Source organism: Anas platyrhynchos, chromosome 8 (assembly GCF_047663525.1).
Source record: "Anas platyrhynchos isolate ZD024472 breed Pekin duck chromosome 8, IASCAAS_PekinDuck_T2T, whole genome shotgun sequence".
NCBI classification, from domain to species: Eukaryota; Metazoa; Chordata; class Aves; order Anseriformes; family Anatidae; genus Anas; species Anas platyrhynchos.
Genome location: NC_092594.1, coordinates 23,472,280 through 23,497,017, shown reverse-complemented (window position 1 = coordinate 23,497,017; position 24,738 = coordinate 23,472,280). Strand labels below are relative to the sequence as shown.

Sequence of the window (24,738 nt, the reverse complement as noted above, 5' to 3'; positions counted from 1 at the left end):
TTCTGTGATATTCTTTCAGTATTTCAAAAATATACAACCCTAAAGCATGCTTTGGATGGCAACAGACACAGAAGAGAAACCTGCCTCTACACACTGCCTACTATCTCAGCCTTAGGCCTTTCTGACACCAAACCCTTCAACAGTTCTCTGTGCCCCTCCGCAGCTTGCATTATATAACGCTATAAGGAGCATAGTCTGAAGTTTTGAAGGATCAGTATTTTTTGGCCTCCTAGCTCAATCCATTTTACATTATCATAACGTATATACCTGTTAACAACAGTGAAGCACCTATCAGTCTCACAGTACTAATACCCATTTATTTACTAGCAACTACAGCCAGAACCCTGATTTTCTCTCAGGATCCCTTTCTCTCTTACCAGTTAAATACAAAATTCCATACATCTGTGTACCTTGATTGTCTGGGTATCTTAACTGCATTGCCTTCTGAGATAACATTTCCTTGGTAGGGATAAAGTTTGTGGGCAAACAAAGCTGACGGATAGTAAGCATTCAGGGACAGTAATCACATGGGAAATTTACTGATAAGATTACACAAGGAAGGGCTACCAGCAGTGAAAATATCCTCCTGCATCCAGAGAGAGAAAATACCAAGCCACGGAGTCACAAGATTGGGGGTGGTGGCAAGGATGAGGGAAGACTGAATAGTCCAAAAGCCATCACTGTCTCAGAGTAATAAGGTATGTAGCTGTTTCCATAAGAGCGCATCAGAGCTCTCTACACAGAGCTCCTGTGGGAGGATGCTGTTTCCCCAGTCTGGGGCTGCATGGAGAGACTGGGGCCTCTCCCTGGGACTGGGGCAGGTGGAGGCAGTGGCCTTACCTGCAGGAGGTGTGCTCTGGTTGTGTTGTGTAGCCAAGCAAACAAGCTGCAAGAGGGGCACAGTCTGCGCAGCAACAGAGAAGATGAAAACTAGACTAATGGGATCTTCAGAAAGACCCTGCTGAGTCAAGAGCTTGAACTCTTAACAGCCTTGAAGGAGGGGCAGCCAAAGGCTTTGCTTATTCAAGTGGCTAATGGAAACTCCCAAGACAGTGAAGGCCAGAAGTTTGTGACTTTAGGTAACAGGAGGAAGGCTCTGTCCACCCACACATCTACAACTGCAGAATAGATTCAGTTTCCTGATAAGAAAGGTGAAAGCAGATGAGGGGAGTAAAAGCTCTGTGTAGGGAAGTATCAGAGCTGGCCGGAACTATGAATCAGCACCAAATGGAAGTCACAAGTCATATAACTGGAAACTCTCTACCCTGTAAAGGAAAAAGCTCCCCCCAGGGCTGAGTTATTTTGCTACCTATGGAGGTTTGTTGCTTGCCAGGGGCTCACAGCCAGGCTGTTCCAGAGACTATCACTGCTTGTCTGGCTCTTACTCCTTGCTTGGTACCTAATCTTCCTGGTATCTGCTGTAAGGGCAACATGGCAGCATGCAAGCAGACACATTGCTGTAGTAGTAAGAGATTAAATAAGGAAAATGGAGGCCTGTGGCTGAATGGAGAATTAGTGACAGCAAATATGTAAAAGAATCCCATGGAGAATAACTACATAGAAATCACCATTGAAATTTCTTGACTCACAAATGGCTGTAGGCTAGATAAACATTCAGGTGATGCATTTGAGGTGTATTTTCATAATTTTCTTTAGCTGTTTATGTTTTTGGCTACTGTTGGAACACTGGGCTACATAGATCTTTAATTTGATTCAAGATGAAAATCTTTATAAAGATTATTTTCAACTGCTTCAGTAACATGCTAAAGTTACTATCTCAAATATACAACCAGCATAACTGAGAAGGATCTCAATAATTTAGAAGGGGTTGGATTAGTTCCTGTTTTCCATTAGGAAAATTTGAGGTTCAGGAGACTTGAAGACAAGATGAGCCATTGGAGAATTAATCTTCAGACATGGTCCACAGAAGTTTGAGAACTATCAAATCACTAAGTACTCAAAATTGTGTGCAAAATATGAATAAAATATTGATTTCATTAAAAATGTTAAGGACTACTTAATTCAACAACATTTTATATGTTTGCATATTTATTTCCAAATTTGCATATCTGTTTGCATATATCTTGTAAAGCTGAACGTTAATTATACTTTGAAATCATGTATAAATTGTAACCAAGAATGTTGTATGAATTTTTGAAATAAGAGATACACTCAAGTACCATTAATTATAAACTGCCATTTAAAGAACACTGAAGCAGACCTCATATTGAAAAAATATTGAGCCCTTGACAAATAAAAAAAGGCAGCAAGAGTTATTAACTGGTCTAGCTGATTAAACAGCATCTCCTACAAACATAGCACTTTTTTTTTTTCTCTCTCCCTTCAGAGCAAGGCTTACTTTTACTCAGAAGACACATGACAATTTGCTGGCCAAGACAAATACTGGTATGTACTGCAAGTATGATGCACTGGATTTTAATTTCTATTTAGGATGATTCTCTTTTTGAAGCTCTCTTCACATGAAAATTAAATCCAGTAATCTATAACAATAGACAAATAAAACTTCAAGGATTACTTTAATGCTAGTGTCAAATGAGGTGAGTTGAAATGATTTTATCACGTGCTAATTAGATTTGTGAAATGATTCTCAGTAATTTAAAAAGCATTTACATAAGGTCAAATCCCAAGCAGCTTTCAAAAAAACAGACTTGCTAAAATAGACAAGATATGATGATCCGTCTCTCACTTAAAGTGGTAACTAGAGAGAGTCAAATTTCAAGAAGTTTTAGATATAAAATCCAAGGTCAGGTGACCTAGTAATTATTAAAATCCAGGGGGTTCCTAAAGATTTGTTTCTTAAGAATTATAACAGTATTGTAAAAGTATTATTTGCTCTTGTTAATTTTGAAAAGATGTGTAGAAGATCCATTAATACTGAAAAAGCACAATTCAAACTTGGAGCTTGCATAAAGAAGGTTTGGCAAAATTATTAGAGCAAATTACTGCTGCTGGCCATAAACAGACCTTATCCTATCTCCACCAAAGGTCATCTCCTTAAGCAGGGACAGCAGAAAGGTAAAAATCCACACCTCCCTCACACTCCAATCTGACATTTTAATTTCACCAACAATGAAACTGTGTTTGCCTTGATCCATCAGCATAGACACTAGGCAAGTAGAAATACAAACTCACATATCTCATTCTGGTACCTCCATCTCTTGGGTGGTATCTACAGCACAAGGAACAGAACGGAGCTCCAGGAGCAGTAAAATCTCAAAGTACTACATACACCATACAAATAGGACCACCTCCACCAGCTTTAGTGATGTTGCACGCACATACACCTTGCACTTTGCCTGTGAAGGTCTGACCTGACATTGATACGCTATCAGCCATTCATGCTCTCCAGTCAAAAAAATAACTTTCTTCAAATTTATGGAAACTTCTCTCCATTATTTCCTATTAGAAATATAGAGCATTGCAACTAGGGGAAGACCCAAAAGATGTGCCATGGAAACATGACTCTGTGGTTACCACAGTATTGCTGTTTGGTTCAAGATAATAACCAAAGAGCAGCTACTTTACACACACAAAACTCTCATTTCATTGTGTTTTGTGAGACACGCCACATCCTTTCCTCTTCGGCCCATATTTGAGACTAAGCGGTTCCATAAGAGAACAGACATACTCTAGCACAAAGTACTACAGATAACATTTAACCTTGTCCTTGTAACACCATGCAACTACTGTTCACATTTGAAGAGCTGAGTTAGATTTGCATCGAATTTTAATAGCTGTTGATTCCTGGTATACTATGTCAACAGTAAATAATCATGGCCAATTTTCTTGCTTTCTGCAGGAAAATAATGTGAAACACCATGAGTTTTGACTTTTTCTAATTTTTCTCATTTTTCTTCCCCATCCTCTCATTTCACAAAATATTCTGCAGAAGAATACAAATGCCCCAGTTCCTGAAACCTTTCATAAAATAACATGCTGGCACTCCTTGTAAAAACTAATTCTTGGCCTTGGTTCTTTCTCCTCTATCAGTCACATAGTCACATAAGTATTTAAAAAACAAAAACACACACACAATGTGCATCTACCAACATGGCTCAGCATTGTTAGTAAATAACAATGAACCTGTTTAGAGCCTGAGGTCAGCTATATTGTTATATATTATATATATATATATATTTGTGCAAAGTAAAGCCAGATAGTAAAGCACAGAGCTTAGAGAGCTGTGAACACTGTTCTTAAAATGAACAACCAGCATGGTATTAAGCATGCATGGCTGTACAGAGCAAAAAACTTTCACTATGGTTAAAGATGTTATGACTTCATTACCAGACGTGATGCTGTTTTTCCAATGCCTGTAGTCCTTCACCTACAACTGTGGAACATTTATTTGAAAACAGGGAGAAAGAAAAGATTGCTCCTGCTTCTTGAGACTAAGAATTTCTGTAGCATAAAAGAGAAAAGAGAAACCTGACAGGATCCTGTAAATTTCATGGCTGTAATTTTCCATTATAAATGAGGACCTATAGAGAATGAATTAGTACAACATTGCACAGGCAACAAATAGCTCTTCCTACTGGTATATTATATTCTAATGACAACAAAATGTCACTAACTAGTATTAAATATTCCATCCACTTGTAGTAGAAGCATTCTGTATTTCCTGTAATAGAAGGACATCAAATTGGTATTTTGTTACAGAGCAGGATAAAACTAGACCTTTGGAAGAACTGGGATGCAAATGCAGCTCTTTGTGGTAAAAGTACCAATTGCAGGGATAAGCCAAAACCCTGACGCATTGCTGAGCACTCCTCAAACTATGGTATGACTTTAGGCATCTGAGTGTAGAATCCATTTCTCTCACTGAACCTTCATGATTATAGACACCTATTTAGGTAAACATGGCAGAATAAAAGACTGCAAAAGTCTTTAAAAAAAAAAAAAAAAAAAAGACTGCAACGTGTGATAAACTAAGAGAGTTTGAATTTTAATTTCCTCTGTTGCTTTATTATGGTTTGCTGCTTTGACACACAACAGCTACTGCATCAAAGTTGGAACTCAGTAACCAATTAGTAGGTGGTATTGGTGCTAGTTAATAATGGCTCAGAAATGTTGATACAGCAATTTAGAGTTTGTGTGATTAATTGTTTTATTTTGGTGTAGGTAGGTAATTCTTTAAGTCTGAAAATAATAATCATTCTAGTTTGGCATATCCAACACTTGCAAGACTTAGATAACCTTGGATACCTCACAGACACAACCTAACTTCTAACTAAAATCTTTTTCTTGATTTTTTCAAGACTAATTATCTTCCCAAGTTTTTTAGCAGCAAGTAAGTTTCTTATCTGAAAATAGTGTATCTGCAGCCAGCGCTTCTTCATATATGCAAAAAATACAGATATCAGTGTACCTGTTGGTGATTTTCATATAGCATGCCTTAGATAGCTACTCTAAAGTATGAAGGAAAAAGTAGAAGACCTGAAAAAAGTACTAAATCCTTAAAATTTAGCAATCTGTTTTCATGTGGTTCCCATCCAGTGAAAGAAATTAAGACAGAGGAGAGGAAAATGTAATTTTCTCCTTTCCTAAATTAGAAAAAAATAATTAACACTGAAAAAAAAAATCCTTTAAGAAAGTGGAGAGAATTTATAATGATTGTAGTAGTTTTTCTTTGTAGTCCTACCAATAGAGTATGTGCTGATCACATTTCAGCAAAAACTATTCAAAAGTAAGTTTAAAGATCAAATTTTAGAGAACATTTTAGTCTTGCTGGTATTTGTAAATATAGATCTGTACTTGTTATAAATAAAACTTTAAACAATTAAAATGTGATGTAGGTGCGATTGCAAATGAACTACTATCCTGTACTTTCAGGTACTCTACAATGTACCTTCTATAATGCTGTTATGAACAAAAAGACAGCACTTTATGTAGTATACTATCAATTACTCCTGCTCAGCTCTTTGAATTCTGCTTGGAGAAATGAGAGGATATAATATAAAGACAGTTTGTGACGGCAGTCCACCTTTTCATGTGCACTCGTGTACAGAAAGCACTGAAACAACAAAAACTCACTCAATAATGTCAGCAAAAATAGTCTCTAATCATCATTAGCTTGATTTTTACAACTACCATGCTAATCTAAGCATGATAATACTTCTCCAGCCTTGAGCACATCATTCTATAATGCATAAGCAGCGATGTCAGCATTGCAAAGGAAAGAGTGTATAGCCATTTTAAGGATCCTATAACCTGCTTTCTAACAAAGTTTCACTTCTTCAATGATCTTAGAAACTCCCATAGCAGAGCCTACTCAAGATTGCTTCCCCAATGTAAGATCATTTTCTAAAACGATCAGTATATGAAAATACAAATACATACATCCTTAGAGTAACTGCTTGGCTCAGTCGAAACCAACAAACACGAAACTCTAAATGTGGGATTCACCTCAGCTGTATGTTAAAGCACTCTGGAAACCTTTACGTTATTATGTTCTGAAAATTATTTCAGCTAGGGGGCGTTCAACTGACATTTTTTACATGGCTGCACTTCTGACATAACCCTATATGAGCTGATGTGAAAGAAACCTCCTGAGGAGAACTATAACAGAAAAACCCTAATATTCTGTGCTAACTCGAAATTTCTCCAGTACCCTGTATTAAAAGGCCTCAAAATTCATTGTTAAATTGTAGCAATACAAGTAAACAAGCATTAGAATCTCGTACAGAGAAGTGCCTGCCATTCATTTATGCGATAGCCACAGCAATACAGGGATACCCCCGAACTCCTTCTATTTTGCACGAACCAGTGTTGTGCATTGTACCAATACAACAAAGTCAGAATCCAAAGAACAGATTACAGCAACAACAGTTTTGCCAGTATAGCTTCATGTACACAAAACCTCTAATGGCATAAAACAGACAGAGATCATGCCTCCTGTTACCTCCACTTTCCTAGTTGTTACAAGTGACAGCAGTAGCATAACTATAACCTGAACTATTATTTATCAATGCAACTGTTTTAACTTAAGATACTACATTTAGGGTATTTACAGTGGCAAAAGCTTTGTTCCAGTTAAATAAAGTCTCTTTCCACATTTTATAGAATGTCAAGTTCAGTTTAAAAACCTGAGTCAAACACTCCCTAAAGGCAATGAAATCAAACGGCGGGTGCATGATACTATATGATTTTTAAGCCACTCAAGATACAATAGGAGCAGACTTATTCTGAGGACTTTTGACTTGAAAGCACTGAAGTACCTGGCCAACCAGCCAGCTCACTGCTGGTTCTGAGATACAGAACCAGAAGCAGGCAGTCAGCAGTCCCTCCCTCAGCCGCCAGGTTTCCAGTGACCACTTTCCTGTAGTGTGTTCTATGCAATTACGGTTACTAGGAAAGGCAACTGAGGGGCTTGGGATTAATGCCTGGCTTCTCTGACCACGTGTCACAGGCAACTCCCAGGTGCCAGCACCTCCACCTCACTCCTGAAGTTCCCTCAGTTGAAAGAAGTCAGAGACAGTTTCATCACGCGTCCACTCAGCAGGCTCTGCAAGAATAGAACATTTATTCCTGCCTCTTTAATGCAGATAAGATGAGTGCATCGACACCTTGTAACTGGCTGAAAGGACCCAGGGTTCAAAGTGTTGGACTCTTCCTAAGCACATATACCTTGGACAATCAACAAGCAAGACAAACACAGGTCTATCAGCATGGGTTAGATAAGGGTAATGAGGCATTGAGGTAAAGCTGGTTAAACATTGAAATTTGCCTACAGAAACAGTAAACTCTTCAGTGCTGATAATTCTCTCCCTGGAATGTCATAGGTTCAGCTGACTGTGTTGGGCTGGAGGTCTAGTTAAGACAATGCTATGATACTTCTTCATTCCACATAAGAGATTTTATTTATATGCTGCTGTCTACCCCTCTGCAGACAAAGGAAGAGCAACACAGAAGAAAACACATTGCAGCATGAGACTCATTATATTTGAAGATGTCCTGTATTAAACTTTATATAGCATAATTTCCATAATTTCATGGGTGCCACTTTAAGAAACAAAATACAGTCAACTTTCATTGTGCTGTGGGAAGCAAAGCTGAACAGCACATCAGCAGTTATGGCGTTACATATGGACTTTTGCTTCCTCCTGGGAGTTGTTTTCCTTAGAAACAAAGCTGATTCCTATTTTCCACTTTGCTGATAGCTCTGTTCCTGCATAGTCTGTGCTGCGGTAGGAACTATTGTGCACCCTTCCCGCCCACCCTTGCATACCCCCGCATTTCCTCTTTTGTGGAACAAAAGCCTTTTCCAATTAATGAGGGAATTTCACAAAATTATATTCTATATCTATAAGGATATAGAATATAAAAATTTATGAAAGAACTTGTTCCAAAACACACTTTCAATAGGGAAAGTATAAATTGTTACACAGGAGTTGTGTCCCTATCAACTTTGCATTTAATCTTAAAAGTCAAGAGAGGAAAGCTTCTGGGAAAGACAGGTTTCCATATCAAGTTTGGGTAGCACTACCTCCCAAATTATGAAAACAATTTGATTTCAGAGGATTACTTATGTAAGGATTCTGGAGTCAAAAGTTATTCAGTTATTCTCAGTTACTGTCCTATGTAACTACCATTTCAGAATTAGTGCATAGTCTGCAAGCAATAATGATACAAAATCAAGGCAGGGCAGGTTACTACAGCTGTCTAGCTCCTTGAAAATAAGCTTTCTAACCTTCAGAAAAACAAGCTTCCAATAAACACAAGAAGCAGGCTCCAGTCTATGATCAAGAAATCTCTTATCTTTTAACCCTGGTTCACAGGCTAATGAGACCACTTTGAAAAAAAAACTGTCTTTAAGTGTCTCCCCTTTATCCTTTCCAGAATTCTGCAGGCTGTATTGCTCATTATGTGTTTCTCATAACACTGACTAGCCCCTGCCATAATCTCTCTCCTGCTGTCTGAGTGCAGGAACTCCTCACATCCAATTAAAGGGCCAGAAGCACGCGGCTTTTCAGCAAGGACACAGAGGTGGCAAAGCTCACTGACTTTAGAGGCAATACTTATTATGTTTTCTTAAGGGAGATATTTCATTACTCAGGAAGTCCAGAAGATGTACTTCCTGGGAGAAGGTGGTTCTCTGCTGATAGAGGTGCTAATATAAACTGTATTTGAGACTACTGTTATAACTTTATAAATAAGCGATGTATAGCCAAGCTTCCAGCCGTTACCCTTTCCCAAAGCCAGCAAGTATGTTACTGTTCTTAAAGTTTTGCATTGACACAGTGCTAACCAAAGGCAAATGCTACAAAACACAAGCACAGTCCCAGCATGTCACTTTGCACAATAAAAATGTAACAGGGAAATGATACAATGCCATGCAAATCATTTCCTGGCCTAAATAAAAAGAAAAAAGAAGACCATTTTAGATCAAGTAAATTCACTTATCCTAGAAAAATAAATGCATTCTGACTAGGCACTGGAAGAAAAACAGTAACAAACAGTATGGGAAAATAATAATAATACCAGCCTTAGCTAAACTTAATGTTCCATAAATGAAGACTTGAGTGAAGAATTCCAAGTACTTGACCACTGAAAATTACTGATCATTATTATAATCCATAAGATAACAGCACCTGTAACCGAAGGCAGACATTTTCTGAACTCTCACAAGCTATTAGCTGGGTTTCAAACATCTAGCCACACAGACAGAAAGGAGTTGAGTACCTGAGGGAGTTGTGGGGGTACTGCATTACAAAACACATTCACACAGCTGCAAACTGATCTGCAATTAGCACATGGCAGTGGAGAAGCTCTTGATAAGCTTCAGAATAGGATCACACTAAGACCCATCCAAGGTCTTCTTGCCAGTAGCAACCTTATTAAGCAAAGCATCATCATTTCCAACTCTGAAGACATACATTTTTACTGATTATGCCATTCTCTGTGAAGAATGAGTTTTCAAACAGCATGGTGGAACTTAATCAGTGCTTACTGTAAGCCCAGTTGAACTTGCAGTGAATACAGCAAATGTTTCTTCCTTTTATATTAACAGAGCTGTAGTAGGCCCCGCTGGGCCAAGCTGACAGAGTACATCCCTGTAAATGTAGTCAAGTTGAAAACAATGGCACTGCTCATAAAAAGTAATTATAGTTTTGTGCATGTAATGCTCATAGGAATGAAGGTGTTTAGGATACAGCCTTATTGATAGCTTTTGTGATACAAAAGCCCTTTAAGGGGTTGTGTTTTGTTCAGTCACCTAGGCAATAAAGAATCAGCCTGCACATACTGGAGTTAATATATATATATAGATATATATATATACACACACACACACTTTATATATATTATTTATTACTTATTTTATATATATATTACTATACATATTATATATATAATACTATTACTATTATATATATAATATTATATATTAAATATTACTTATTTTATATATTATATATTACTTATTATATATATAATAAATATATATTATTACTTATTATATACATATATTATGTATATACTTTATATATATTATATATATACTTTGCTACATAACAGACAAAATTAAAGAGTGACTTTGGAAATTTTCTTGTCACAGAAACCCCAAAATATCATGGAGAAATCTTTAATCATCCATCCAGCATGAAAATGAGTGTTATTCATTTCATAACTATTTGTGATGGTTGTGAAACAATAAAGAATACATGCAAATTACACCAACACAATAAAGACTTGATTATGCTACTGCTTTGCCTATTTGACTGCAGCAATAAGCAAGAAAATGGAGACCAAGTGGAACACAATTTAGCCACCTTATACTGTAAAAGAACACTCACTTCTGTTACTGGTTCAGCTACTTAAAATAAATAATTTTGGCAAATAACTATTGTTAGGGGTCCTTATTTAATGAACTTTCCCTAGCTCCATCACAGTGATCCTGAGACTACTTTCACTGTGTTTGTGCTCCACTTTTGTATTTTCAAGACAAAATTGTTTTAATCTCAAGAGATGGCAAAATACATTTTACAAAATGTATTTAGCAAATCAGAATTCCACTTTCAAAACTAGTATTTCAAAATAACCTGAGCACCTTCTAAATGAGAATATTTACATTTATTAGAATTTACAATCATATTTTAACCCTATTAAAGTCAATGGAAATTAAATGGCAACTTGAAAGTGGTTTTTTGTTTTTGTTTTTGTTTTTTTTTCTTTCCTAGTTCAGGATATTCCATTGTATTTTAGAGGAAGGATAACACAGAAGAACACAGATAATGATATTTTAGGCAGTTTTCAGAGTGCACATACAAGATATCCTACAGAAAACATGGCAATACACTATGCTAACAAACTTATTTTTTCTGTTGTGGCAAGAAAATAAACCAACAATGTTGCATACAGGGGTTTTAGGAAGAGAAAGAGTACCTTCTATTCCCCTACACGTAGTCTAAATCTAGGAGGTGTTTTCTCTTCCCTGGCTCCTTTTCCTTAAAGCCATGAATCTTCCCACACCACTGTGGGTGAGAATCCATATTTTAAATTTGATTCACTAATGCTGCTTGAAACACCATTAGCTCATCCTTCATGCTCCGTAAGCTGTGTTAGAAGGGGTCACAGAGTACTGGAGCTGGCCAGCAGCCAGTCACAGCATGGCTAGCAGCCAGCCATTCTGCTGTGGACTGGAGGGGGTTCCTGAGAGAATTTGAGAGTTCTTGCGTATTTCCACCTCTATCGCAGCCCAAGATCTCCTGCGGAGTTTGTATGGACAGCCTAAGGATACAGAAGGCTGTGCTCCTCATGCTGTATTTTCTTGTTGACTAAGAGTTATTTGTCCACTGGATGCCTTCATAAATTAATCAAATCAGCAGTAAGATTTTTACACAGTTTCACGCAGCTTAAGTGCATGATCTAGTTTTAGCCAAACCATATCAACACATGACTTTGTAGACTTGGTATTTTAAGATAATTCTTACTTTCTTACCAAGCTGAGAAAAAATAAATATAGGAATTAACAATACTATCTTGTCAAAGTTCCATTTTCAGGAGGAAAGTATTTTTCTTTGTTACAGTTTCCTGTACTTTTAACTTTCCCACCAATGAATTACTGGATCTGGGCCTGAAGCATTCTTTAGCAACATTTGGAAAATTTGTACATACATTATGAAATGAAACCAAGTAACACATGGCTTCCAAGAAAATAAATTAATCTGAGTTTATAGATAATAAGAGAAATAGGCAGTATGGTTTATGGGAAAAAATGCACTTAGACATGGCACAGTAAAAGTAGACAATATCACCAATACATCATTCTCTCATGCATACTTATAAAGATCCATATATGAAATCTCCCACCCACAAACGCAAAACAAACAAAAATGCATAGCTCTTTGGCAATGGACTTGGTATAATCTGATAGAAAAACTTTACTATGGGATGCTTGAAAATTATTGCTCCACTTCGAACATCTCCTGAAATACATTGTAATATCAGTACAAAGCTGACAGCATCAATCAAGAATCTTCAGAGATGCTTCATTTGATTTTTCAGACTGATGAGAAAGCAACAAAGTTACAGGACCAAGCAATTTCAGATACTTACAGTACATTAATCAATTTGAAATGAACTCCTTTTGTCTGCAGCTGTAATGGTCTGGAAGACATTTCCTAAACAAATAGGTATTTTCTTTTTTATTACTACTGATCAAACACTGAGACCTATATAAAACTTAAAACAAACAAAAATGTTTTTGTATTAAAGAGAATGTTCAGAAACGTGAAATCTTGGTTACAGAAGTTCAAATAAAATTTATTTTTTAAAATTCTATCTGACCTTGGATTTGACAAAACTGTATATATATAGGTCAAGATTATGAAAGGGCTTCCATTAGCGAAGTTATCTAAGTATTGTTCAGACTAGTTTTCAGGATGAAATACTAGCTCAAGTTTGTATTTACTTCATGCACAATCACTTTAACCTTGCTATTTGCACAGCAGACATCTTCTTCACAAGACTACAGAAGCTATTGACTATAAATCTTGATAAGATAAGCTGTTCATTCCTTCCTTGTCAGAGTGCTCTAAAAAGTCACATAAAAGAAAACAATTACTGAACTGAGGCAAATACTAAACGCTGATCCTAGATTTCTTATGGGGATTTCAGTAGGACTTCTGCCCAAATAAAACCAGCAGAATTAGAACCATTGTATGAAAGTCATTTTAAAGAATCCAATTCATTTGCAAAATTTAATTAATATGAATGCCAAAACTGCAGTTACAATTTATTCTAATTGGCACCATTTCTGAAATCTTGATACTTAAAAAGATGATGAAATGAGCATAGTAATTCAGCTACCTCCTTATCCTTGCATCTACGTATTCAGTCATCAGTTATACAATGTGTGGCTAAAACAGGAGTGAGAAAGCTTGTATTCCCCATCCTATGGAGGGAAAGAGTAGCCAAGACTGCTAGCTCAATATTTTAAATTAACAAAAGCCTCCACTGAGTGCTTTCTACTGTCTCTGGAGCTAATTTTGAAATGCAGGTTCCATCTATCTTTCTGCTTTAGTGAGTTGATTAAGGAAGTTTGTTTCACTTAGTTCATGGATTTAGTGTCATTTTTGTAAGTCAACGTTAAAAAGAATTGAGGGCTCAGACCTCCTGCTAAGAGTAGAAAGGTATTAAAAATACAACGGTATTCTGCATGCGTGTGTGTGTTCACAATAATGGTTTAAAAAACTAGATGAGGTAGACTACTCTTGTAGGAATGGGAAGACTGTTTCTTCATTTAGAGAGTTATTAACCTGGTCAGGGCAAATTTTAAAAAAATTAATATTTAAAAAAAAAAAAAAAGTTTCCATGTACTGTAACAGGTAACAAGCAAAGGACACTCTGCAGAGTGCAAAGAGCCTACAGCCCATGCAAAGACTATGAGCCTGCCGCAATCAAACAGTAAGACCTCCAGGTGAGGAGAAGAACTTCCCAGGAAAAAGAATAGACCTGGCAGCCTTTTCTATTATACAAAATTCACTGTATTAGCTTGAAGCAAAAACTCGCCTGCAAGGACTCAGAAGGCAGAGCTCCATGTAAGTGTTTTTACTTGTTTCCTTTGCTTGCTGAAGTTCTCTGCAGAAAAACAAAACAAAACAAACAAAAAAATACTTCTAATTGATCCTCCAGAAGTTCAGCTTTTTATAAATGTAAAGACTATTAGTTTTCTTGCAAGAAGTCACTATAAAGAGAAAAGTCTTATCTCCTTAATCCCTGTCCACAAGGTGAAACAGAAAACCACTAACCTCATTCCTTCAGTCATTCTGCAAAAGGACACTTTCTAGAAATACAAACCTGATTCTACTGACCTTCACTTGCAGTGTTAATGAACTTTCTTTAGCTGATGAGCATTCAGGCTATTTTACTAGGGCAAAATTGACTTGCTATAGGATAGTAATTCTCTAATGCTAAGCATCAGAAGATGTATTGTGACTAGTTCTTTTTTATAGGATTCCATGTTCTGGCATACAATATTCTACAGCTTTTAGATATCTAGGAATCTCAAAAACAAACAAAAAGTTATCCGCAACCCTACTTTAAAAGAATATTTAACGGATAAAACAATGAACTCTGTGTGATTGGCCAGTCACAGAAGAATGCCATATGGTGCCATATGGCACCACCTTTAAATCACACATACATAGGCACAAGCCTCAAAAAAACAACATTAGAATTAATATACATATGATGTTCAGTTGATCTCTGTATACTCAGACCAAAAAAAAAAAAAAAAAAAAAAAAGATTAATTCGATTCAAATAGAGGATTCTGCACTGGCAAGTCCACAGTCTACCAGCTGTCTCCTTCGCCTGCATGATGTCATCAAAGCCTTCTGAAAAGCTGATTCCCTACCACACTTTCTAAAAACAAGAAAGAAACACGAATTATAGAAATATGCAAGCTCACTACATCCCTCTTAATACTTAATTAGCTATCTGATGAAAGAGTGAAACCATGCAAGATGATACGACTGATTCAACTGAGGTACTTGGATTGTATTTTATCACAATGTTGTTCTCCAAGTGACCAAGAGACCTGAAATAAGTAATGAAGGCAGACATTCTTCTGGTTCTTAGAATAGGTTAAACAAATCTACTAGTAATTTCCCTAGCTCCCCCTCTCAGCCTTTCCAAATTTGTTTTCGGCAAACTAAATCACATTCATTTTCCCCAAGTCTTCAAGTTTTTACTAAGTTAGAAAAGCATCTGTTTTTAGAGACCTCAGAGATCACCATTTTCCATTATCTTCATGTGAGTGGTAGACCTTACTATGTAATCACCATCTGAGTGTTCTTTTATAGCTACCACAAACAGCAATGCCTTGAGACCTTTTCAAAGTTACTTCTTTTATGGAAGAGAAGAAAATAGTCATAAGATTGCATATCTTATCTTCTGAGGATGGGAAGTTACATGGTGATTATGATGTGGGTGAGCCACAGAATTAGGTTTGTAAATGGAAAACAAGCCTAACAGATCTAAAAACAGCAGACTGAATAAATGTGAATGTGCACATGATACTCATGATGCAGACCTATGTGTAGAAGGATATGTAAAGAAGCAGTTATTGTCTTATGGCAAATGAACACAGTATCACAGTTTGAAATAGGTCTCTTCTAAAGATGAGTTAAACATCATCTCTCTATCCTTCCTGGCAAAAGCATCATATCAGCCCTAGGAAACAATCCCATTACTGGGAAGTCACAGGTATTTCTACTTCTCAGTAAATTAGGTGCGTTTTCTTTAGCCTTATTGGATTGCTATACTACCTTTTCACATTTTTGTGAGGTATTTTAAGTCAATGACCTTTTAACAGATAGGGAAGATCATATGATGCAGCTGTTTCAGCCTTCCAGACTCCCAGATTGTTCAAATACCTTCATTCCAAAACTTTAACTTTGGTTTGCAGAAGACATACTGATGATGCACATGCAGCTGTATCTGTACATATTTCTCTGCCCTGGTTCTCACAAAAGGCTTTTTGGGGGCCTTCATTAAAGGTTAAATACCATCTCCTGCATGTTGGGGGCACTGTGTAGAATTTTTCCAGAAAAGTGGTACTAAGACAGCCTGTATGTTTCAGAAACATGTCCCTTCTTCCTGTTGCAGCTTCCACTGTCTACGCTGATGACAACATTTTCTTGTTTGTAAGCCCCATTTTCTCCCCCTCTTTAGTGTGTATACATACACACTTGTAACAACATAAACAGTAATTTATTTTCAGGCAAGTTGGCCAGTACATTTTCCCAGAGATTTGGATATTTTGTAGAGCTTATCCACTTCATTGACTCAATTCAGATGTTGATGCTTCTTCAAAGCATTTCTCCAAACCAGATATTTCCATGATCATCATGCTTAGCCCACCAAATTTCCTCTTTCAATGAGTTTCCACAAAATAAATAAATAAAATTCACACTACAGCTATTAATCAGCTGAAGTTTCAAATGAAATATATACACATATTTAAGAATTACAACATTTCTTAGAAAAGCTAATTTCCCTACATATATTGGTACTCAAAAACTTCTCTACAGTCCACAAGGAGCCATCCACAATGTCCAGGCCAACTCCACACTCTAGCACACAAACATAATACTAAGCCTGCAAAGCAGTGTGAAATACATTAGTAGATATTTACCTCCATTGCAATCCCTTAATCTTTTCTATTTCAAATCAGCTTGCATATTGTAACCCACCTCCTACCCACATGTCTGACGGTAACTGTTGTGATGCAACTCTGCTAAAGAAAATACGATGCCATGAACAGTTCAGTAAAACAGTGGGAAGCTCACATTAGCAATGGAAACACAAGAAATTAAAGAAGCCAAGTGAGGAGCCACTTCTCTGCTCTGTACTGGAACAGTCCTTTTTATTGGTTATCATCATGACAGAGCTGAGAAATTTAGGAATTTCTACATGGGAATACATAGGTATGTCAATGCAATACCATGTGATTCCACCTGTTGAAGAGTAAGAATGCTTTATTTTGATTCAGATGTTCTGCTTCCAAACCTTTGATACATTCTTTCATGGAAGTGAGCCATCTGCAAAACACAGAAAACTTCAGCGTTGGTTAGCTGAACCATACGGCATTTACTACCACTAATGTCCAATATTGCCTAACAATTCCCTTCTGAGAATATAAGAACTGGCTTTCTAGCATACAAAGACAAAACCTTGTCAAGTGAATCTTGATAACAGATTCAAGATGGGTAATACACAACCATTCTCAAATGTTATACTGACACAATGGCATAACCTATGGCTAGAGAGTATTAACGCAAAACCCTTCTTTCAAAATTGCCAAAGCAATCAGGGCAAGAAACTCCTCACATCTCAAAAAGTACAAGAAGGCATCAATTTGTTTCCAACTACTTGGAAGAGAAGTCCTTCCAAGTCCTTCTATATTACTGTCATTTCCCAATGCAAATGTTGTTCAAAGACACTAAAAACATGCAATTATGTACATCAAATGATTTTCAGTGAACAGGATACATACCTGAGTTAGCAATACTTATCAAATTCCTGTAAGGTTAACATAAAGGGATCAAACAATTTCATGTGACAAACCTGATAAAAGTCAATACTCCAGACTAAACTGTCTTTGATTTGTGTATTTCAAAGTATTTCAAACAATTTAAGTATTCAAACAGCACACTTTCTTTTCTTATATATGCAAGCCCTTTAACACCCAACCGTCTACCCTGAACCTTGAAAACTGCCAGGTTAAAAAAATAAAACTAAATCATTGAACTGATGCTATGTCTGTTTCTCCAGTCCAACAGAAGGAGGAACAAAGGCCAAAGCAGTATTACTGTAGATTCCAGTACCAGGGAAGTAACTCATTCTCAGCAACCCTGACACAGAGTACCTGCAGGAATTACATTTCAGAAAGAGTACCCACAAATCCGTCAGTCATTAGAAAAAGGGAGAGATGGGGTACAGCTAATTGGCTTTATTGCCCAAAACCTCAGCTATGTACGAAACACAGAATATGAAAAGTGCCATTCCAATTCACAGCAATGTTAATTACTTGCTCATGTACTATTATCAAGATGTGTTGCCTTGTATTTCAAAGACTCAAGTTCAGCCAAAAGTATACAGCTGAGGTTAAAATGAATGTTGCAAGGAAACTTTGGTTAGCATGTAGGGAAGTTATGCAATTGTGATATTTAATGGGTTCATTTGCCTGGGAAAGGAAGATAGGAACAGTGATCTGCAATTTTAAGTGACCAAACTAATTGGGGAGAGGAAGTCTGGGAAAGTGCACTACAGAGTTTATGTTCCATTATTCACTTGAATAATGGAACAGTCTTGGAATAAACTGCAACTCTTCTAGTGTTGAGAACTGTTTCTTAATCTAAAAGGAATATTCAGACTTGGATGAGAAGTAAGAATTAATCTACCAGGAAATTAAAGGTGTATACATTATGTAGAAGATTAACCAAAACTGAAAAATGAATGAGAAAAGTAAAGCATAGGGTGCCAGCAAGTTCAGTGCATCCGTTATATTCTCAAGCACAGACATAATATATATATAATCTAAAACTTGCAATATTTGTTTTTAAACTATATTAGTACTTTTCCATTTTCTTCCTTTTTGATTTTAAATATTTTTGCTTCTCAGCAGGACTTCAGCTGCTTGCTGCACCATTTTGTACTCTGTTCAGAAACACAAAAACAATACTATGCAACCACCCTGAAACTGATTCATTGTTCAATGATCTTGCATTCTTAAGTGCATGAGTTCTCTCTAAAGCCAGCTGCACAAGGGATCACAGCAGTGGGCTGAGGGAAATACACAAGCCTCCTCAAGAGCTCCCTTCAGTTTTGTCAGAATGTGTTTTTTCAAGGCTTGCAAAGGAAGAAGGCACCAGAGAACCTTTCCTTGGACATTTTCCTTTTGAATTTTCTCCCATTTTCCTATGACTAAGAAACACAGGGGTTTTCTCCTTGATTGGCAAAAGAATTCCAATTGCTTTCAAAGTATATTGACATTAACAAACCTTTCAATTAGCTCATTACTATTATGAAAAATGCAATACCAATACCAGTTAAGTTTTGAAGGAAACAATCTGCAGCAGAAACTTATTTCATGTTAGAATGCAAGACGTATCTCAGCACACTGTACTCAGTACATGATTCATTGTGTACTTTAATTCTTTGTCAAAAAATTAGAGACTTCAACTATATTGTATTCATTATTCATGCAATCCAGCTTCCCACTTTGCCCTCTCAGCCCCAAGAAGAGTTCAAACCAAAAGTACTAAGACAAAGTTCTCAAAAGCACTTCAGATACTTCGGCACATAAGACTTGCTTCCATTGAAGTAAACAGGAAAATTCCGTAGAACTAACTGGAAGAAAAAAAAATCAAGGTTTGTACCTTGTCACATGTGAAGTTCCCTTGGCAGAGGACTTCCCACGGAAAAGCAGAAGAACTTGATCTGAAATTCTTAAAAAGAATAATAATCGCTAAGGAATAATAATCACTGAAGAAAAATTAGCTTCAGCAGTTTGCCACTAGATGGAGCAATTTAATATTAAAATTTCCATTTATACAGACAATCCTCTACGTTCCTATCCTTTCACACCTTTGCCATTTTTTTTTTCCTTTTTGTGCTAAGGACACTTAGAAATACTGCATCCTTACAGGTGATGCAAGTAAGAAAGCTGCATATGAACACACACAAATGTTTCGGTATTTTACCTGTATTATATCAAACACTGGTAACAACATGAAGTAAACTCAAATTCTCAAGCACTTTAAATAAACTATTAATTCTAGTTGTCTAGCAATCTACACCACGTAATCTTCAGGAACATTAAGCATTAAGAAATATAAGGCAGTTTTCTTAGAGTATTATGCTCTCTATTCACCACTGACACCAGAGGAAGTGGTATCTTAGCCTTCACACTATTAAATATTTAGTTCTTCTATATCTTAAAACAGAACTGAGAATTAAGAAGATTTTGTACCAGCACATAAAAAAACTCTTGACCTCATTAGCCAGAATTGCAATTTATATCAGTCCTATCTAAGATCCCTGCAGAACTGCCTGTGCCTTCTGTCAGCGTAAGACCAGAGTTGAACTGATGTCTATCTAAATTTCAAATACCAAGCAACAATTTACAATTGTTGGCACCCAAAAATACTTCCTGGTAGCATCAATCCATACCTTGTAAAGGTGACATGTATGTTTAAAAAAAAAAAAAAATTAAACAGCAATGTTGTTGACAAATGCAGTTCTGAGGCACCAAAGGAAGTAAATCCTCAATGATTACATAGGCCTTACAATCCTTCTTAAATACAGGATTTGCTGGGAAAAGGGGAAGCAATAAACAGTTAAGGGCAGCCCGTGAATGGCAAACCCACTACTGACCTCAGTTTCACCTTTTTCTTTTAAATGAATTCTGTTGATTATACTTACTAAATATTCATATTTTCAAAGTAAGTTTTGATAATCTGAATGCTATAAAACAAGTTATAACATATTGTTTGCTGTAACTAAAGTCTGCATGCCTCCTCAGAATACAATATACAGCTTTATTACCGTGCCTGTTATTGCACTCTTCTAATGTTAAATTAACTTCTACCTTCATGGCAGGTGTAAATAGGCACTGTATTAGCTGTTGGGTTCAGGTCTATGGTGAAAATACAAGCTTTTAATGTCTAGACATGTTGCTTTCTTCTAATAATTGTTACTATTATCTTTCATGATTAATAAAAGAGCAAACATCAGGCTGATTATGCAACTCCTAATTATACACTTCTGTCACACAGTATTCGGTCATGGTTCCAAAGATACTGAGGACATATAATTGATATGGTCCTGTCATCTCCATCATTATTATGACCACATTACTCTTAGCTCCAATTAAGCTAAATTCTTCTACCTCAATCAAATAGTCTTTAAGGACACTGTAGCTGAAGATTGGCCTACTAGATGGATCTCAGGATGGAGAGAAAGAATATAGAACAGAAGGAGGGTAAGCCCTATTATTTTATTTTTAGATTATTACACTTCATTTTCATGCTTTGTTCCATCACTGCACTACTTCCAGTAAGGAGGGGGGGAAAGGGAAGAGACAGAAGAATAAAAAAAAAAAAAAAAAAAAAAGCAAGGAACAAGTCTAGGAAAGAATGAGAGCACGCTGAATAAGGCATTCCACTAGTTACAGACATTTCTAACACTTGTGTAAGAGCTACCTTCATTAAAACTAACGTCAGCATTGCAGCAAGCAAAGAGGTCAACAAATGTAAAGAAAATCCAGGTTATCACATTTCAAATACCAACCTAGTATATTTCAGCCTTCTCCTCCATTAACACCACCTCAATGTTTGCCTCTGGCTGACTGCTCCTTGACAGCAGAGATACAGAAAACAGATCAAGGCTCCAAAACATTTCTCCACACATTCTTCAGTAGTTTCTTCTTTGAACAAGAAATGAGACTAGTAGCAAGTTTACTGACTGCACACTACCTGCTAGGCAGCAAAGCAACTTTAAAGTGTTTTATATTTCTATTGATGTATTTTGTTACGTGATTACAATAAATGGTTCAAATCTGAGGCCATACTTCGTGGGATTTCAGTGAATGCATTTCGAGATATCTCAAAGCTACTTAACTCAAATTAATTCAGCTTAGTCCTTTAGATATCCGGTATTTGCTCTATAATATAAAAACAGACTAAATCATAACATCAAATGTTTATAGGTAAATTAATTAAATAAAAAAAAAAATAATCACTAACATCTATGTACCTAAGTAAATTATGAGAAGCACAAGAACTTAATTGTTGTTTCTCTTTCAGATACCTAACCACTTTCCAATCAGAGCTACTCCACAATTAACTTTGTAGCTAGTCTGCAGTATATAAATCTCATCTGAGCCCTTCTACACTGCGTGTATTTTCAGGCATCACATGCCTGCAAATTTCTCCACACAATAGATAATATCTTTGAAAACACCACAGATGTGTCAAAGTTTCAGTTACCGCCAGTTAAAAAGGTATTGCAAGCAGAATGTGTGATTAATTTCCATGCCTCACCTCTATTATCACCATTCCACTCAAAAAGGAAAATAAAATGTAAAAAATAGTAACACTCTTACTTCCTTACTGATGCTTAAACAACAGTGTACTAAGGTTACATGTGGAACACCGTAACAGCCACTCTCTGAACCATAGGGTTCAGAAGCAGAAGAACATGAATCAAAACAATCTGAAGCTGCACTAAATTACAAGAGAGTATGTTTGTTTGCCATAGCATGAGAATAAAAGACTGGAGGGATGCAGGGGGAGGATGGAGAAGAGGGAATGGGGTGGGAGGGAAGCAGAAACATATCTGGTATCAGCATGACCATTTTTTTCAAATGCATCTTTCCTTTTACACTGTTTGATGCAATTGTCCTTTCCTCTGAAAATTCTTCAGCTCTCTTCTCTCTTGGGGATGTCAATCCCAGCAGACCAAGGACTGTGGACCTTGTAATGTAAGGCACCTTTTATTTGATGAGCACAGAGAACACAATTAAAGCCAGCTATAAACCTGCCTGGTAACTCTCTTGTTTTAAGTGTTCATTAGATGAAGATAGATCTACCCTTTTAATTCAGGGACGTTGCACACTAAGAACAAGTTAATAACTACTTAGGACTTCAATCCCTGACAGAGTTACATATGCAGGCTACTGTCTCTGAGAAGAGATAAAGACATGGAGAGAAAAAACAGCCATCAAGTTAATCATGACCAAAAATCATTACCATCTAAGACTGAGTGTCTGATGAAGTCTGTTTCAGGATCATTTGGCATGGTTGTTTATAATACCCACAAACATATTAGAGCTAAAGAAAGCTTTGATGTATGGCCACTACATCACCAGATGTGGCACTGCAGCAGTACTTCTTTCCAAGCGAAGGGCTTAGTGCCTGCTTCTCTCAGTTTTTGCTCTACTTTTCAGAGCACCAAATCAAACTTGGCTGAAGACAGCCTCAACAATTCACGAGCCACACACATAAAGTTCCACAATACACAATGAGACCATCTGTCAGTACCATCATGCAGTGGAGAATGCACACAACCTTCTACCTCCTGCATACTCTGCTGGGAGCTGCTAGCAGATCTGCGGAGGTTAGCACTGCTGGCAGTAACAGACTCATCAAACTTGGGACAAATCCCAGCTCAGAAGCATGCAACAGAGACATCCCCACAGCAGATTTTCAAGTACAGATCCTCTGCTCAGTGGAGATTTCTCTGGAGATCCTCATACCTGACTCCCTCTCCTTACAACACATTTCCCTTCCCTCCAAACACAGCCTGGGACTTCAGCTACCTCACAACTCTCAAACTCTCTTGATTTTTAGTCTGTTTGTTTTAATTTGATGGTGGTTTTTGTTCATTTTAATATTTGCAAAGCCTTTTGTAAAAACCTGATTTTAGAATCACAGAATTATGGAAAGCAGCACACCCTAAAGCCACACATGAAAATGCATTGATCACCACCAGAGCCCCAGTTTTCTGATGTCTCCTCACAACAACTTTAGGTAACAATCACCCACGTTTCTTCTGAAAGTCAGTCTTCTTCATAACAGCATAACATACATTGAAACACTCTTGGATGCACCTTACCTTACTTTTGTAATGAACTAGGGTATTTTAGATCAGCTATCCTTGTAGCTGACAGAAGTGAAGGTGTAGTTACCTTGCCTGAACTGACCTCTTACCTGCATTCATGGAAAACAAGGCCTTAATGTTGCTCATGCTGCGCCAGGCCCTATTCACTTCACTGGGTTCTATAAAATCACAGAGCCCATCTGTGCTGAGCTCATTGCAGAAACAACGCTTAGTATGTTAAGCTTGATCCTATCATCAAGTTTAATTAGAATCACTGGGACTTAGCATAGGTGTAAAGATCCATCACGATGATCCACTTGTAGGATCATAGCCTTAATGTAAAGGCACATAGCATTTTGTTATTACATCAAATAATCCAAGTTGATCTCCTTTAAACAAATATGGTCTGATCTTACAGCTGGTTCCGTACAGGTAGGGCACTTCATCTCCACAGACATTAACTGGCATAAGTCAGAGTTTCCCTCATAAGTGGAGAAGGGAAAAGAATATGAATGAACCTTCTTCCCCTCCAGCACTCTTTTCTCACTGACTGCTAGTCTTCCCAGGGTCCAAAATTAATAAATGATAGTAAGATAAGGTCTGTTGTACTCCACTCCTCCTGGCACCTGCCTGCTTTGCTGGGTGATAATATGCTTACATGTAGCCCTGGGTAATAGTACATAAATCCAGAAGACAATTTTTAACTATAAAGTGGGCAGCAACTGGTAGCAGAGCTACAATTACATCACAGTAATTTTCACTCAAAAGTTGTAAGATAAGCTACTTAATTAAAAGAGTATTAAAGGAATAGTTTAAAAAAAAATAAACTTGCAGGCACCAGAAGAGCTAAAAAAAAAAAAAAACTTCAAGTGATTTTAGTTTTCTGCTTAGGACGTGTTATCTTGTCCCCTTCACTGCCAGAGGTACATCAGTAACAGCCTCAGAGTTCTCATGCTTTTTTAAAAAAATATTGGAATTCCCTTTAAGAAATTACTCACCTTTCATTCAGATTAACTTCTAAGAAATACTGTGGTAGAAATGAGTTTTCAATACAGGAAACAACATCTCAAGTTAAACACAATCCAATTACATCTCTGAAACTCCCCCCTCCC

General features: G+C 36.9%; 1 long non-coding RNA gene across 1 annotated transcript; it reads right to left on the bottom strand.

Moving 5' to 3' along the window:
- Positions 1-16,696: 16,696 nt before the first annotated feature.
- Positions 16,697-21,825, bottom strand: LOC140003142 (uncharacterized). Its single transcript, XR_011811176.1, has 3 exons — positions 21,317-21,825; positions 19,405-19,473; positions 16,697-17,064 (listed from the first exon to the last, which is right to left on the bottom strand). It is a non-coding gene; the product is annotated as an uncharacterized lncRNA (long non-coding RNA).
- Positions 21,826-24,738: the final 2,913 nt, after the last annotated feature.